Source organism: Lutra lutra, chromosome 14 (genome assembly GCF_902655055.1).
Source record: "Lutra lutra chromosome 14, mLutLut1.2, whole genome shotgun sequence".
Lineage (NCBI taxonomy): Eukaryota > Metazoa > Chordata > Mammalia > Carnivora > Mustelidae > Lutra > Lutra lutra.
In genome coordinates, this window is record NC_062291.1 from 12,979,191 (window position 1) to 12,996,814 (window position 17,624).

At 44.6% G+C, this 17,624-nt stretch overlaps 1 protein-coding gene across 5 annotated transcripts in view; it reads right to left on the reverse strand.

Moving 5' to 3' along the window:
* The window catches only part of STAMBPL1 (STAM binding protein like 1), a 49,325-nt gene extending 34,069 nt beyond the window's left edge, over positions 1–15,256 (reverse strand). The window contains exon 1 of one of the 5 annotated variants that reach the window (XM_047702682.1): positions 15,053–15,256. The gene's annotated coding sequence lies outside the window, so the exon portion shown is untranslated. Of the gene's footprint in view, positions 1–13,294; positions 13,415–14,241; positions 14,676–15,052 lie in introns of those variants that run through there. The other 4 variants (XM_047702685.1, XM_047702684.1, XM_047702680.1 and 1 more) reach the window with 4 other exon arrangements.
* Positions 15,257–17,624: the final 2,368 nt, after the last annotated feature.

Genomic DNA, 17,624 nt, shown 5'->3' on the forward strand with positions numbered 1-17,624 from the left:
TAAGCAACTGAGCAAGTGATGGAGCGGGGACTCAGGACTAGGTGCACAGGATCCCCGAGTTCAAGGTCAAGCAGCATGCCATAGTCGATGGTGAAAATCAGGGCAAGGTCAGATTCTTGGGGCTTGGATAAGCATGGTAGGATTTACTGCAGAAATGAAAACTCATGCCTTTGAAATAATCTAAGCCACCCATAGAGATGGAGGTGGCTGGTGGTGTGGAGAGTTGGGGGAACTGGGGAGAAACTTCTAACTACTGATCGGATTGTTTTAATGGTTCCTGGAATATTCGGGTTTTCTGCTTTCTCCTGGAGTCTGTTTTAGTAGCTCAAGTTTTCTATTTTTTTTCCCCGTTTTATCTGTTTGTCAAATGCAGATAGTCAGTGTTCTTTTTGGGTGTTTTAAATTATTAATGGGTCCTGGGGCGCCTGGGTGTCTCAGTCGGTTAGGTGTCGGACTTCTGGCTTCGGCTCAGGTCCTGATCTCAGGGTTGTGAATTTGAACCCCATGTTGTGCTCCATGCTCAGCTCGGAGTCCGTTTTAGATTCTCTCCCTCACCCTCTGCCCTTGCCCACTCTTTGCCCCTCCCTCCTCTGCCCGTCCCCCTCCCCCTCCTCCCTGCTTTCTCAAATAAGTAAATAAATAAAACCATTTCAAAACAATCAATTAATTAATTAATTGGTTGGTAGTTATAGCTCCCTTTTCTTTCCTAATATAAATTATTTGTGAGTTTTCCTCTTTCTTTCTGGGTTAACATTGTCAGAAATTTCACTACTTCATCCATGATTTCCAAAGAATCAGCTTCTGGGTTGGTTTATCCTTGCAACCTTATTTGATTAATTTCTGTTCTTATTTTTATTATTTCATTACTTTCACCATCTTTAGAATTAAGATACCACTTCATTTCTAGCTTCCTGAGGATTGTTCCTTGTTTTCTACGGTTTACGATTTTTCTGCAAGTGTATTTAAGCAGAGAAAAGAGAGAAATGAAATTTTACTATGGCATTACAAATAATCTTCTCTCTGCCAAAGAAAGAGAAGGGCATTCATTCCCTTCACTTGTTTTTTAGTCTGTGGACTGACCACCTGGAATATGGAGTTGAGATATTCAGGCACATAATTATTCTACCAAGACACAGTTCGATTCAGAATATGTGCTGGTTTTTAATGTAAGTTCTAAATTGTGGTATTCAAAAGGCATTTCACGTGCTCATAAATGTGCTGATTTCAGATTCTGGTTTTTTTTCTCTTAATGAGATGATCCAATTAATATGCATCATAAAACACTAAGAAAATGAATCTGGGGTGTCGGGGAGAAATCCACATCTTTACACAATTATTTTGTCATCTTAAATCCGTATGAGCACGTTAATTTGTTATTCTGCTGTTGAGGTACTAAAATTTCCTGGAAATTATCCCTTCTAAAAATAAGCCCTCCAAAAATAAGTAAATAAATAAAAATAAGCCGTCACTAAGCTTTAATGAATCCTTTAACACGCTTCCTTTTTTTTTTTTTTTTTTTTTTTGCTGCAATAAGCCTGCAACAAAATACTATCCAGGAGTTATCTAATTTGATGGAGCATAATGAGTCAGAATAAATTTTTAAAATAACCTCATTTTCTTGCCTGCCAGTCGCCAGAAGCTCGGAGCTAAAAGGTCAATCCTTGGGCATTCCGAATCCATTTTATTTAATCTTCCTAAGTTTCCCAAGGACAGTCCGTGACCAGGATGAATCGAGCCTGGCACTTCTACTCAAAAGCAAAGCCTGTCCTCGAATATTTCTTGACAAGCATTTCTCCGACATTCCCTGACCACAGGAATTTTAAGTGTTCCACACGTTCCTGTGGATAGCAGCAATCACATTTTCGGTTTTGTTCTAGACAATCTCTTCGGTGCAGTAGACCAAAGCGAAATCGGCTGTGTCCTTCCATAGCCGTGCCTGGTGATCCATTTTTAAATGTTTAAGGAGCCCCTCATGCTGCCGATGTGGTTAGCAAGCACCCGGCTGGCTGCTGGGCCTGTGGGCTCACCACTCACTCACTTCCTAGTTTCCCACCTTGTCGCCGACATCCTCTACCTTGATGGGAAGTTTCCCCTGAGTGTGGTTCCTGGGCCACCTGCACCGTAATTCCTTGGTAGAGGAGAGTGCCTGTCATAAGAAAACAGATTTCCAGATGCCACCCAGTCAGATTTTCTGAGGAGAGTGCCCCACAAATCTTTATTTTTATCAAGCAGCCTAGGAGATGCACAAGGAAACCTGAGGCTAACTACATCAGATTAAACTGCTGCAAGACGGCTACAAACACCCACCTAAAAGCCTGGCCTTCATCAACTGCTTATTCCCTACTGCAGACCGAGCATCTCCTCTGTGATGTGGAGGTGTCCCCCCACACCGGTCCTCACCCTGCTCTCAACTATTAATTTTCTGTCTTTTCCGTTAACGTATCTTTATCTCAAGAGACATGTTTTTTCACTGCATTCGAGTGTTCGCACTGTGTCTTCAAATGTCTTCCATCCCCTTCCGTGAGGCCACCCAACTGTGCTTTCTCACATCTTTCCTACAAATAGTGCCGGCTCCAAGTAAATCCAGCCCTTCATTTTATTTGTACAACATTATTTATTCGCTGATAGTCTGTGCTAGGAGTTAGAGTTACAATGGTGACCAAAGAGACTGATCATATCCGATCTTAGGACATGAACATTCTGCTAGGGGCAGGGTGAGGCAGAGACGTGTGGGAACTGCTACAAAGACAAAATACAGGAAAAAGAGACAGTTGTGCTTTTTTTCTTTTGTCCCCCAAAAGGTACCTCAGACACCACAGTGTCTCTTCCTCAGTGCAGGGGAGGCAGTGTTTTGCTCCATTATTATTGATGTCAACTTTGATCTCTTGTTTGAATCACGTCTGCCAGCCTTCTTCCCTGTAAAGATACTATTTTTTCCTTTGTAATTACAAAGTATCTTGTAGGGAATTACTTAGAGAACCTGCAAATACACCTTGGTGCACTAATTGTAGCATCCAAGATGATTCTTGCCTTAACAATGATTACTATGGCATCTGAAAAATAGTGAATTTTCTATTTCCATCCTCCCTTCGACATTTCTTAGTTTAGGTGGCATTTTTGGTTGAACGTTGTTTAGTTTTTGTACAAAATGCTTTAATTTCAGCCTGTTAAATGGTTCCATCTCTTCTTTATTGTATCCGGATTTTTTCATCGTTTTTTGAAAAGATTTTATTTGTCTTTTTGACAGAGACAGAGACAGCAAGAGCAGTGGAGAAGAGGCAGAGGGAGAGGGGGAAGCAGACTCCCCCACTGAGCAAGAATCCTAATGAGGGACTCGATCCTAGGACCCTGAAATTGTGACCCGAACTGAAGGCAGACACTCAACTGACTGAGCCACCAAATTCACAAATGCCCAAAAAAACTCCAAAAAATGTGTCCACCAATCTTTTCCTTCAGTAATTTTATGGCTGGATATTTCTGCATAAATACCTTTGACCTGTGTGGAATTAGTTTTTGTAAAGAGTAAGACAAGGCTACAGTTTTCTTTTACCACTAGGTGAAATGGCCCTGAATCTCTTTGATCACACTTGGCTTCTTATTGAAATTGCAACTCTGCCCCATAAGGTGATCTGCCCAAACTAGGCACTTAGTACCTAGGTATTAAATTAAAGTATTCTCGGGGTGCCTGGGTGGCTCAGTGGGTTAAGCCTCTGCCTTCGGCTCAGGTCATGATCCCAGGGTCCTGGGATTGAGCCCCAAAGCGGACTCTCTGCTCGGCAGGGAGCCTGCTTCCTCGCCCCCACCTGCCTCTCTGCCCACTTGTGATCTCTCTGTCAAATAAATAAACAAAATCTCAAAAAAAATTAAAATAAAATAAATTAAAGTAGTCTCTGTCAGTTACACTTCAATAAGCTGAAAGAAACAAAAGTCTAGCAGCAATGGATAAAGTCATAGAGAACAGGAACTGGCACCCCATGGGATGGTAGGCAACCATGGATGCGGAACCCCAGATGTGGACTGAGCAGTGAAAGGACTGGGGAAGGATAAATGGTTATTGAGGGAGATTCTGAGGAGAAGACATAGACCTTGGAAGTTAAGTGAGCACACCGAGGTATGGGAGCATAAGCAGGCAAAGATACCATCCATGCTGGCACTGACAGGAATGGCAGATGGCGGGTGCTTCTGACTTGCACAGAGGAAACTTCTTCCTCACCTCAAAGAACGGCACCAACATCTAATCAATTGCACAACACCTGGCGAGACCTGGAAATAGAACCCTTGGGTCTGCCGCCTCCCTGAAGTCCACAGCCAGTCTGCCACTGAACATACACACGCGCGCGCGCACACACACACACACACGTGCACGCAAGCATGCACACTCATGGAGAAACGTCAGACCCACCCAAAGGGAGGGAGTTTCCATAAAACAAATGGCTATTGCTCAGGGCACCTGGGTGTCTCTGTCGTTAAGCATCAGCCTTCAACTCAGGTCATGATCTCAGGGTCCTGGGATGGAGCCCCACAACTGGCTCCCTGCTCAGCAGGAAGCCTGCTTCTCCCTCTCCCACTCCCCCTGCTTGTGTTCCCTCTCGTTGTCAAATAAGTCTTTGAAAAAAAAAAAACAACTGGCTATTGCTCTTACAAAGTGTCAAGATGATGAAAGACAGAAACACTGAGGAACAGTTTCAAATTAAAAGAGATCACAGAGACAAGACCACAAGATGCCAGGCACGATCCTGGACCATACGGACTCGGGAGGAAATGCAAGTAAGAGCTGTGCATTAAACAGCTGCGATAGGACAGTATTACTTTCCTGATTTTGAGAACTACTGTGATTATGGAAGCTGTGAATATTTGGGGGAAGGGGGAAAAGGATATACAGAAAATCCATGTACTATTTTTGCAATTTCTGGGAAGTCTGACATAATTTTATTTATTTATTTATTTATTTATTTATTTATTTATTTATTTTCAAAGTCTGACGTTAACGGGATGCCTGGGTGGTGAAGTCAGTTAAGCACCTGCCACTGGCTCAGGTCATGATCTCAGGGTCCTGGGATCGAGCCCCACATCTGGCTCCCTGCTCAGCAGGAAGCCTGCTTCTCCCTCTCCCAGTCCCGTTGCTTTGTGTGCTCTCTCTTTCTGACAAATAAATAAATAAAATCTTAGAAAAAAATAAAAATAAAGTCTGACATTATTTTAAAGCATTGTTTTTAATGCTCAATCAGTACCTTAAAAATCCCTCAGAAAGGAAAAAAAAACAACAAAAGGAAGAGTCTCCATACAACAAAAGGAAGAGTCTCCATCCCTTGCAACAGTTATAACATCAATTGCTTCTAAAGCGTAGGGAGCATTTGCAGAAAAATAAGAAAGAGACGGAGTTCAATAAAAATAAGCAAATGTAATAAACAAATCACAAGAGGAATATAAAGGACTAAGTAATGTGGAAAATGCTTCATTTTACTCTTAATTAAGAAACCACACATCTGAACAAGGTATCTCCACTTATTGGACTGAAGAAAGTTTACATGATTGATCATACTAAATGGTAATGAGGATTGGAAGAAAAATTGTCATTTTTAAAATAATATGCATTCCTGTTAACCAAGCAATTCCATATCGAAGATTTCCCCTTAGGCCAAATAATGTAACACACACACACATACACACACACACACACACACAAATACACACACACTCCTCTCTCTCTCTCTCTCTCATCTCAGCATGGTTTAAAAATATGAAAATCTAGGAAGTAAAAATAGCCATCAAAAGAGTGTTACTTAAAGACTATCTCTAGTTGATGAAGCCATTAGAAAGGGCTTACATCTACATACACCACCCCAGGAAGATGTCCAAGATCTAGCATTATTAAGTGGGAAAAAGACAATTGCAGTAGAGTAGCATATAAAGCATGACTCTGTCTTGTGACACTCACACTTACGTAGTTGATGTATACCAGCATTTGCAAGAAAGAAGTCTGAACAACACATACACTGAATTTCTCCGAGCTGTTCTCTCGAGGATGGGATCATGAAGGTCTTTCACGTTCCATTCATTCATTTCTGTACAGTTTGTTCCTGGGAGATATCCCTTCATAACCTGACAAATTATACTTTCATGATGCCTATCAATTTTGAGTAGCTAGCTCCAGATTTTAACCCTCGCCCTGCCAGGTTCCAGATGTGCAAATTTTGGTAAATTACTCTCTGAATCTGTTCCTCTGGTCCAAACAGCTTAATTGTGTCCTTCGTGCACAGTATTTCTAAGGTAGTGGATAACTGTAGTAGTTACTCAGGGGCCTTCTAAATCCAGAGGTGCTGGTCTGGCCTGATGGCGGAGCTGGGGGAACTCAGTGTTACATACATCACCCGAAGCTGCAGGAACAGGAGGGAACTGGCTACAGACCTCCAGAAACCCAGAGAAACCTGCTGCATAAACCCTTTAGTGTCAGTTCTGCCAAGTTCAAGGCCCTAAGCGCCCCCCCCTTACTCCCTTCCACCTTTATGGTGACAAACCAGTTGGCTTGGCCCATCTCTCCCTTAATCCTCTGTTTCTGGACCAGACACTGTGTGTTGGGATTGCGCATGTCACAATTGTCTGCATCAGGTTAGCCCCCTGCTCAACAAGGCACACTGGTAACCTCGTGCCTACCAGAAGAGGTCTAAACACCTTTCCTTGGAGGCCCTCGAGGGCCAGAGATGTGCTGACCCCTTTTCTTGGGCACAAAGAGATTTTGTATTCCGCTGCCCGCCGTGTCTGTTTCCCCCCACTTCCTCTTTGATCAAACCCTCTCTGCTCCATGCCAGCACCTGCCTCTCAGGACGTGTGATGCTCCTTCTAGAAACGCCCATCAGTCTGTGGTCTTCTGATTCCATCGTCCAAAATTAGTAAGAAAACAAAACACAGGATATAGTGCCATTATAAAAACTCCAAGACGGCCTTCCTGTATCTGTTATTACTTAAAACTAGGAACACAAATCTGAATATGAAATCAGATCTAGCTCTTTGGGTTCTTTTTTCTCCAAGTGTGGTTTCCTGACCATTGCACATCAGATCCTCTGCAAAGGTGGTTAAAAAGGAAGTCTCCCCGGCCCCACCCAAATTTCCTGAATTATAAGTTGGGGGCTGGAGGCCGTTGGTTTTGGGAGACTGGTTTGAGACGCCTCCCTCAGTTATCTATCTAAGTCTTTCAGTAACCTTATACTTGGCAACAGAAAAATGACCTTTATGCCATAAGAACGTGATACCCATCTACGGGTCTACAAACCTGTATTTTAATCAGATGGATTTTCCATTAATCAGAAAAACAAAGTCCCACCCCCACTCATGATTCCAAGTGATCATCTTTTTTGTTTGATTCAGTGAGCCATTTCTCTGACCCATTTTTACAAAAAAGCGCTGATTTCAGGCCTCTCTCTTCTAATTTTGTTCCAGCCATCATGTCTATTTGCTTCTAATAAAGAAAACTGATCTTGGGGAACAGTTCATAAGCCACCCTTTCAAGGACGAAAGACTAGAGAAAGAACCTGAGTCAACCTATCAGAAGATGGCAACATGAACCCACACCGCAGGCTTCATGCCTCTCTCTACATCTCTCCTTTGTGGTTGAAATGCACATTTCCGCTGTTAAAAGCTCTGGGTCTAGCCACAAGATGAATAGAAGCACATGGTCCTTAGATGAGCTAAATGCAACCATAATGGCGATTACTGGTTCTAGTTTTCTTGCTGCCTTTAACTAAAAGGTGCACAGCTGATTGCTGTCCCAAGCCACTCACGTCTTGAAATGTTACTCTCTCATAAGGGACCCGCACTGCAGTTGCTTTCTGAGCACCCACCAAGGAAAACAGACCGGCCATGTTCACTCTGAGCCAGGAAGGGTTAATAATGAGTCCTCACTGGCCTCCTGTTTCCAAATTACCCAGAGATTTCATCAAGTCAAACAATCGAAATTAGTAATTCCTGACGTGTCCATGAACAGCTACCTCTTGTAGGAGGCTGAGTTGAACCTCTTGTGTGGTTACTATGATCCCACTGAGACAAAGGTGTAGCAAAGGTTTAAAAAACAAAATACCAAATCCACTGGAACTCAAATTCTTTTCATAAGGACCTTTTTTTTTTCCCTTTAAATTTAGAAACCATTTTTCTCTGGTGCCCTTACACTCCCCTGGGGAATAGGGCCACAGGGCATTTCCCTCAACCTCCTGACTTGCTTGGTATCCTAGGAGCTGTGGTGATAAACCCAGGCTACTAAAAGAGGGATGGAGAAGCCAGCCTGGTCCACGATTCACGCCCACTGAACGTGCTAGAAACAGGAGGGCAGGTGTGGTGAGGAACAAAGCATGCACCTGTCCAGCTCCTCCCAACCCACAGGGCTCCCCGGGATCAAACCACAGTAGGAAGCCTTCCAGGCTGAGCACGGCCACGGCTGGGGACCTTTGGGAAATCCCATCTGTATTTTCTTTAAATCAGGTTTAAACTCACAAAATTTAAAAACAGCTCCTTTAAAAGGCATTGAACTTTAGTTAAATAATAATATATAATTGCTACGAAAAATTAAATCGAAGGATGCAGACAATTTTTTTAAAGACGAAATTTAAAAATTTTCCTCAACTAAATAGCACCCATTAACTTTTCACAAGACCAGGGAAAGCTTTTGCCTCCTTAGAAAAAAGCAATACCAGCTACAGACTTCTGGAAGCTATGTAGGAGAACAAAGAATTACGAGAACAAAGAATTACGAGAACGAACGTAATGGTAAAATATTGAAGTCAGTGACGAAGTGTTCCCCCCAAAAGAAGCTCTGGCGGAATTCTGGATTTTTTCGTCTTTGTTGCTCTGGAAGTTTTCCACTGATAATTAAAATGTGGCCTCTTATAATTAAACATAATTACTTCAACAAGTCAGGAAATAGCTAAAAATTTTTTGCCGTTATTCTGGAAGATGCTCTGAATATAAATGGTTATTGTTTTAAAGACTGATTGATTGATTTTAGAGTGAGAGAGAGCCAGTGGGTGAGGGAGAGGAGCAGAGAGAATCTCAAACAGACTCAGTGCTAAGCACGGATGGAGCCTTATGCTGGGCTTGAGCCCAGGACCCTGAGATCACGATCTGAACCAAAATCAAGAGCCAGACACTTAACCAACTGAGGTCCCGAGGGGTCCCCTGAACAACACTGGCTATGAAATGTCATCATAAGTCCACGATGGCTCAGGAATGGAAGACATGTGAGACTCTGGGGGGTGTAGAGAGAGCTGTATGGCATAGATGGTGGATGGCGTTTACTAGAACGCAGATATTTGCCCAATAATGCAATATACACATACACATCAGTGACATCTCTCCTCATACCCAGTGACTCCTTACATATACCGCATCTCCCTGACATAATGTATGATATAATATATATTATATAATGTATAGAAATGTATATAATACATGTCTTACAATTATATATACTATGTATGTTGTACAAACCTTGTATACCCTATGTTAAAAAATACACAGTATTACAGTACATAAATAATATATAATGGATACAGTAGAGTATTATGCATTCATTAGGGAGACATATCCTCTGCCTCCAGCAAAGAACAATGAGTATAAGGAGATGTACCAAATGGATATGCACTACGTATGTCAATGGTCAGAAACAAAAAAAAATGGTGTTTCTCAAGCACATGTGAAAACACAAACCGGAACCCTTCTTTTTTTTTTTTTTTTAAAGATTTTATTTATTTATTTGACAGAGATCACAAGTAGGCAGAAAGGCAGGCAGAGAGAGGAGGAAGCAGGCTCCTCACTGAGCAGAGAGCCCGATGTGGGGCTCGATCCCAGGACACTGAGATCATGACCTGAGCTGAAGGCAGGGGCTTTAACCCACTGAGCCACCCAGGTGCCCCCCGGAACCCTTCTTAATAAAGAACTTCATGAAAAACACGATCTGCAAAAGACCACAACATTCAGGACAATGAGCAAAAATTTTGTAGGACGATCTGGGTACTCATCCGCTATTGGAGATAGCCAGTTCCACAATGGAAATGATTGGTGCCCTGAATCGACATGGGACCAGCGCTCACGTTTCCTGCCCCAAGCAGCGTTCCGAGCACCGCGCACACGGTATAGCAGACAGCCCTGCATACACGTTAGGAAAACAGGTACCAGAGTCTGTGTTTCACTCCCAGCTACGACCATGAGCCTCTTTGCACTCAATTTTTACTCTGCAAAAATGACACCTATTGCATAAAGTTGTTTTATGAAGTAATAATAACAAAACATACAGCCCTTAATGTTGTGCCTGAAACTTCCAAACAGTTTTCATTTACATCTACTTTATCTACTTAATCCTGCTCCAAACCTTATGAGACAGAAATGAATATCCCAACTGAAAAATGAAGAAACCAAGGCCTGGGGAAATCAGCGGACTTGCCCGAGGACACACAGCTCACCAATGGCGTAAAGAACCCATGCTCCTAACCACTCCATCATCCTTGAGATAACACGTCTTACGGTTTTATACAGTGTCTGGTACTGTACAAAAGAACTAAATTTATTAATTAATATCTAGCCAGTGTGTGCAAGACTCTGAGGTTACACCAGGGCTCGGCAGTAGCAGACGCTGTAACCAACTAGATGGGGAACAAGGGAGCGGTCATGGTCATGGTCACGGTCAGGTGCACTGACCCTCTTCCACATAATGACATCGGTCTGCCTGCCTGACATTCTTCCTTCTCCATTCAGTGTCACTGTGATGCTCCCTGGTCAGGCCATCATTATCTGACACTAGATTCCATCCCAACTCCCTTCTACGAATCCAAGCAAGTGCCAGCCAAGTGCCAGAAACTCTTCTAAAAGGACACTTTCGTCACTTACTCCTTTCAAGGAACCTACCTAGAACTGGCCACCTCATCTAATCAAAACTGTACACCCTGGCTTAACAAGAGGCCTTAGTAAGACATGGACCGGACATGCCTTTAAGTCAGGTTCAAGGGCTCACGTGCCTACTTACTAAACAAATCCCCAATAAGAATAGTCATGCTTCATTATGCAGAAAATAGCAGTGTTGATGTTACTTCAAAACAGTAATAAGCCATGTTTTATTTTATACATTGATTTTTAACATAGCCTAATAAAAAAAATTTTTAATGTTGAAGGATCTCATCTGACTTTTGTTCAGAATGAAATGAGCTTGATTGAAAGACATAAAGGGAAGGATATCAAAGAGAAAATGTGCATTATTAATGTGCACTCCCATGTTAATATCTAGGTAAATTTCAGACAGCTTTCTAATCTCTCACCCTGAAACTGGATCATGAACCACAGGTTAAACTTCTAATGATTGGGGATGGAAAGTCACTGTATTAAAAAAAAAAAAAAAGAAAAGAAAAGAAAGGTATAATATCCTTAATATTCAAGATCAGCGAATGCACCCATTTCCAAGAGTACCTTGAGAGGCTAACTAGAGCAAATCAAAACATATGAATTATTTGTATTTATATCCAGCGGCTAGATTTTAATAAATCTAAGTTACTTAGTAACCAGCAGGCCAAATTAATAACGTCTAAGGCAATCACATTAATGGACAAACATGACACAGATTCAATTTAAAACTTAAAAAATCAACACGTGCTCTGAAGATTTAGCAATTTGCCAAATGTTTAATTGGCTCCTCCACTTAGCATGAGGAGATAGAGGAATGTGCCAGAAGTTCACGGGATTTGCTTAGAGATGCCAATCATATCTGACAAAAACCACGTCCAGATACAGTTACATCCAGAGTATTCCTGAGCTGAACATTCTGCTGTCAACTCAGGGTTTCTGAATGTCCACTCACATGTCCGACTGGACAATTCAGATAGCTGGCCTGAGCGAGTCAACAGGTACCAACACAATGCTGTTTGTTTGTTTCTGTTTTGTTTTGGAGGGACTTTTACCATTCCTTTGGTTGAGGAAATGTTTTGGTTGAATGTACCCACTGGGCTTCGACTAGATGAAATGATTAGATATTCATACCAAGTTATGGCTAAAAATACTTCATACTAAAAGAGGTGGATAGAAGAGCTAAGTTGGGAAGATAAACATTTTAGAATTGCTATTCATGTAACAAATATTCATTGGACAGCTGCAATCCATTAGCCTAAGGGACCAAAAGCTGACTCACATATTCTCAAGGATGACCGTGAGTCATTTCTCATAGTTTCAACCCAAGTGACTTACAAATCCCCTATAGCGTTGAGGGGAAAGAAAAAAAAATGCTCGCCTTGGACACAATCATAAACCCAGTGGATTAAAATGTAGTCTAATTGGCAAATGTATCCTTCCAGGTAGGCAGCTGGGATTCCTGGGCTCCTCTCACATTCCTCCTGCCCCCTCATATTTTGAGCAAGAAGTACCAGTAAAGTACCTGTAAAGGGCATTCTCACTTTCTGGATTGTAAATGTAAGTAGGCTCGGGAAGGGTCCTTAGAGGAGGAATACGAATCAAGCTGTGTTAGGTCCTATGTGCTATGTGTAAAAATAAGTAGCTATTATTAACAATTCCTTAACTATTTTTAACAGTCTTCTCAGGACCCAACCCCAGAGACATTCTCCTCTCCAAAAGAAACCTCTCTTCGGAAGACACCCTGGGGCCATGGTTCTACCACTTCTTCCTTCAAGCCTCTCACTCCTAATGACCCTACCCAAAGGCCCCAAAGTAGGCAAGAAACTGGCCCCCGGAAGCTGGCAATATGAATAAAGGGCTAGGATTCTCTGCCTGATCATTTCAATAGCACTTACCTTACAAAACAGCATAAGACAACACATTTCTTCTTCAAATTCCCAAGAACCGGCTCCTGCAGAAAGGACAGCTGAAGTGTATGCAAAAGCTGGTTCCCAAGCAGCAAACTATGTGCCATCTATATGCTTGGACCAAAAAAACAAGCAGCCTGTTCCTTTTCTAGGAAGACTCCGGAACATTTCATGTCTTTGAATGAAGACACGGGTTGGAGAAAATGATAAACAAGAGCGGACTCTCTCTCAAAGGCACTAACATGTACTAGGAAGAAGCAGAGATGTTTAGAGGGTGGCTACAGGACGCCGGCTAGGACGCACTGGCCGAGCACACCTGTGAAGTTTAAATGAGCTTCCAGGCGACCAATACAAGACTGCGAAGGGAAACAAGCTCTGGAAAGAAACAACACAGTGTCTTCATCTCTGGGTGAAACCACCATAGAAAAAGCAGCTCTACCTCCCCCACCCCCAATCTTAGAACAGGAAATCAAACATCCAGGTTTAATTTAACTGCTGGAACACACCTGCCATATTGACCTTGACAGGGCCTTGAATCAGGAGATCACAAATCCGCACCCTAGTGATAGCCTCCATCATTTTGGACACCCCTAAAACCTAGCACTTCATTTTCATTCTTAGAGATTAGCAGGATGTTTGCAAAGCAGGGCGCTCGCCGGAGCTTCCTTTGAAAGATGTCTGTTGTACTTACATCAAACACTGATTTCCAGAAAGCCGTCCCCACCCCCACGCCGACCAAACACAAGACTTTCTTCAATTCCCTCAATCAGGTTCTGTTTCCTAAACAATGTACTACTTATACAACTTTAATTTTTTTGTTCTTCAGTAATTAGAGCACCTTAGGCTCTTGGATCAGCAGCGGGGGTTGTTTTAGAGAGTTTTGGGAAATTATGTCTTGGCGACATTCCACTTCCCTTGTGGACTTCATTAAAAGGGTTGGGTTAAGGCTTCCATGCTCCAGGAGAGGGGGCGCGTCTTAAGAGTCGCGCAGAGAAGGCACAAAAGTCAACACCACCTAGAAAAGCGCGGCCCCCGTCCCGCAGGGGTGAAGGTCTGTTTGTCCTGCCCTCGCGTCGCCTGCCCCGCCTGCCCCGCCCCGCGCGCCCCAGAAGCGGAGCGGGGGTCCTTCCGAGCGCCGGCACCCTCGCCAGGGCTGCACCCCGAGTGGGCATCAGAAGCCCACGCGCCTAGGTCGCCGCCGGAGTCCCGCCCCGCCAGCGGGAGCCGCCGCTTCCTGCCTTCCCCATCAAGGTGAAAGTAACCCCTAGGGGCCGGCGGGGGCCGCGCACCGGCAGGAAGGAAGTGAGCCCCAGGAGCGCGCCTCTTCTCCCGCCGAGCGAAGCCCGCGGTCCGACGCCGCCAGCGGGAAAGGGGGCCCGGGGCCACCGGCCCCCGGCGTGCACCCGCGCCCGGGCCGGAGCGCGCTCACACTCACGCGCGCGCTCACACTCACCAGCAACCCCGGTGTCCGGAGCCCGCGTGGGACGGCGGCTGCGGCGGCTGTCCCCGCGCCTGCCTGCCTGCCGTGTGGCCTTGGCATCCGTCTGGCCGCTGCAGCCCGGGCCGCGGTGGCTGTCGCTGGAAGGCCCTGCGGCCGGCTGATGCGCCAGGAGCGCCCGCTCGCCGGCCTGGGCCGTGCCCGCCACGCTGCTCCGCCGCGCGGCGCGGGGTCCCTGCTCCGTCCGCTAGCGCCGAGCCCGCGCCCCACTCTCCTCCTCCTCCTCCTCCTCCGCCCCACGGCGGCCGCGCTCCCCAGAAGCAGCGCCGAGCAGGTCCCCGGAGAACCCGCGCGCAGGCCGGCCGACCCGAGCCTGCAGGCGTCCCCGCCGCCGCTGCCGTAACAGAAATTGGCGCTGCGATGGTCCCGGCCTCCCCGGCCCCGGCCCCCGGGGGCAGCCTCCGCCCCTGCCTCCGCCCCTCCTCCTCCGCGCGGGCTCCCGCATTCTGCAGAGAAAGCTCGCAGGTGGCAGCGAGTCCCCGCGGCGGCCTAGAGCGCCGGGGAAACCGCCCGCTGCCACATTCTCCTTTGAAACGCTGCGCGTCCCCTCCCCAGCCCGGAGCCCCTGGGACCGGCGTGCGCTCCACCATCAGCTTCACCGATGGCCCCGAGAGGGTGACTCTGAACGGCGCAGTGCACGCGTGCCCCATGCAGCTGGCGGTGGCCGTGAAACTCGCACTGGAGTCCGAGGAAGGCTGGCGCGTGGATGCAAACCCCACTCGTCCTCGTGTTAGATATTCCGCCTGGAGGTTCATCCATAACTCACCCCCACCGTGCAACACGTTAGTCCTCTTCCTCCCCTCCCTGCCTCGCGTACTCGGGTGACGCGATCGAGTCAGCCACCTTCTGGGTATCGTGTTATTATCCTGGGCAGTGTTTCTTAGTATGGTCCTGGCGCTGTGCCGGGCACCCTCGGTATGAAATTCTTATTTTATCCTCTCCACAGCCTGATGAAAAGGGCTCTCACGGTTCCCACGACCGCGACCCAGAGAAGCAATTTGTCCCTGGTACCCACTTAGAAAGTAGTACAAGTTAAGATTTAAATTCTGAGATGACGTCACTACGCGGTATTTCTTTCTGTGGGCCAGGCAGATTCTATGAATTTATAAACATCTTACAAACACTGCTGCTGCTGAACAATCAGGGACACTGTTCCACTTTTCTCGAATTTAGGGAGGAGGCTATTTCCAAGAGAAGTGATCGCAGAGATGGGGAGCGAGAAAAGGTTAGGCTTTTCCTAACCTGCTTTTCTTGGGGAGACCAAACTTCCGGTCCTGGCTCTGCCCCCAGCTGAGCTGCTGGGCCTCTGGCATGTCCCACCTTTTTAGGTCTCTCCTCTCCCTGTGTTGGTGTTTCAGATGAAAAGATTTGACTCTTGGAGGCGGCCTGCAGCCCTGATTTTTTGAAAAGCGATGGTGTCATTGTTTATCTCACTTTGAATTTAGTTCCCAAGTTTAAAATCAGGAAATTTCAGGAAAATGCAGACTTTTGGTGCATTCTGAAAAGTTGAAAGAACTGGCAACGTTTGGTTCATGGTGGGTTCTAGCACCCATCAGCTGGAGCCAAGTTGGAGGTGTCCCCTTGACCCTGGGATGATGCTCTTCAGTTTTCCACAGTCCTCACCACTCCCCTATGACCCACCCCACTGACCTTTGAAGATAGGATAGACATTGGAGTGTGCAGTTCCAGACTAGATAATCTCATGACCTACTAGACAATCTAAAAATTCAGTTGTAGTTAAGAAGATCAACCAGATTCCTAAAAAAAAAACAAAAAAAAAAAACAAAAAAAAAAAAACTATGAAACAAAGAATCTCATGTGAACATTTATAGTGGTCATTGATAAAGATCTATGATAAAAAGATCATTGATAAAAGATCTACCTAGAATCCAACTCTCATAAAAGCCAAAATGTCCCAGTACTCAATGTCTCCACCGTCTGGCATCCCTGGAATCATCCTATGATCTCAGTTCAGAGGTCTATGACAAACAGGAGACATTCTAAAAAATAATGTCATTATCTATGAAGTGATGTTTGTGGTCGTAGGCAGCAATGCCTGAGGTGACAGTTGGACATGTCCAGTGGCAATACCAAGTGATGTCCTACATGGCCTATGTGACATGTTCTGGTTCCAAACTACCCTACCTGTTTGATGGACTTGATTCTTCAGCCTTCCTGTCTCTTTTGGTTTGCTACCTGCTGTCCTTCTGAGACATCTCTCTTCCGATTAAGTGATCAGAATTGGTTTTAGTGTTTGTCACCAAAACTCTGATCTAGGGACTTTTGGGATGATCCAGGTCTGTCTTCCTTTCACTAATTGAATTAATGAAAAGTGGGCACCAGTGTCTTTATTCTGCTTTTATCTTGGAATTTTTAAGTGTGCTATAATTTTATCTGCACTTAAAAAAAAAAAAAAAAGATTTTATGTGAGAATGAGCCAGGCAGGGGAAGGGGCAGAGGAAGAGGAAGAGGGACAAGCAGACCACCTTCTACACCCCCCACTGAATCCGGCAGATTCCCAGCCCTGAGATCAAGATCACAACCAGCCAGAGCAGAAGTCAGATGCTCAATTCACTTGTCCACTCAGGTGGCCCTTTACTAACACTTTTAAAGATTTTATTTTAAAGATTTTAAAGATTTTACTATGAATCCAATGTACAATTTTTTTTGAAAGATAGGATTTTCCCCCCTTACTAATCATATTAGCAATGATTGTGTGTTAATAACCATTGCCCTCAATACCAGTGAGGGTGCCATGAAATGACCCCCTTGTCTGGTGGTATAATTTTATACACAGCCAAGGAAAGGAATTTGTCAGTGTGTTAACAGAAGCTATGAAATATAGCCTTTCCCCCAAGTAATTCCACCTCCAGGAGGGAGCTGGTTCTCAGGAAATCTGAAATGAGAAGTAGGATTTCTCCACTGAGATGTTGATCATCAACTTTAGGCATTAAAGTTAGGTTTATGATGAGTTTTAAATAACATTGAAGCTGCTGGTGATCCAATGTGATCCAATGTTAAACAAATCAGGGTATAAAATGGTGTCCACATATAATCTCAACTAGGTGAAACCACAGGGAAAAAAACCTGGAATTTATTAAAATTATCCCTAGAAATTAGGTACTGACAATTATACTTGCCTTCTTTACACCTTACTATAATTTTAATGTCTTATACTGGGCATTCTTTCTTAGGAAAAAAGAATATTTAACTGTTACAAATATACAGAATTGGTAGCCAGAAAAATATGAGGTTGTGTTTATCACAGTGCCTTGTTCATAATGGGTACATAATCAATATTTAAGGTAAGAACGAAGGTAAAAGAAGGGAGGGAAGGA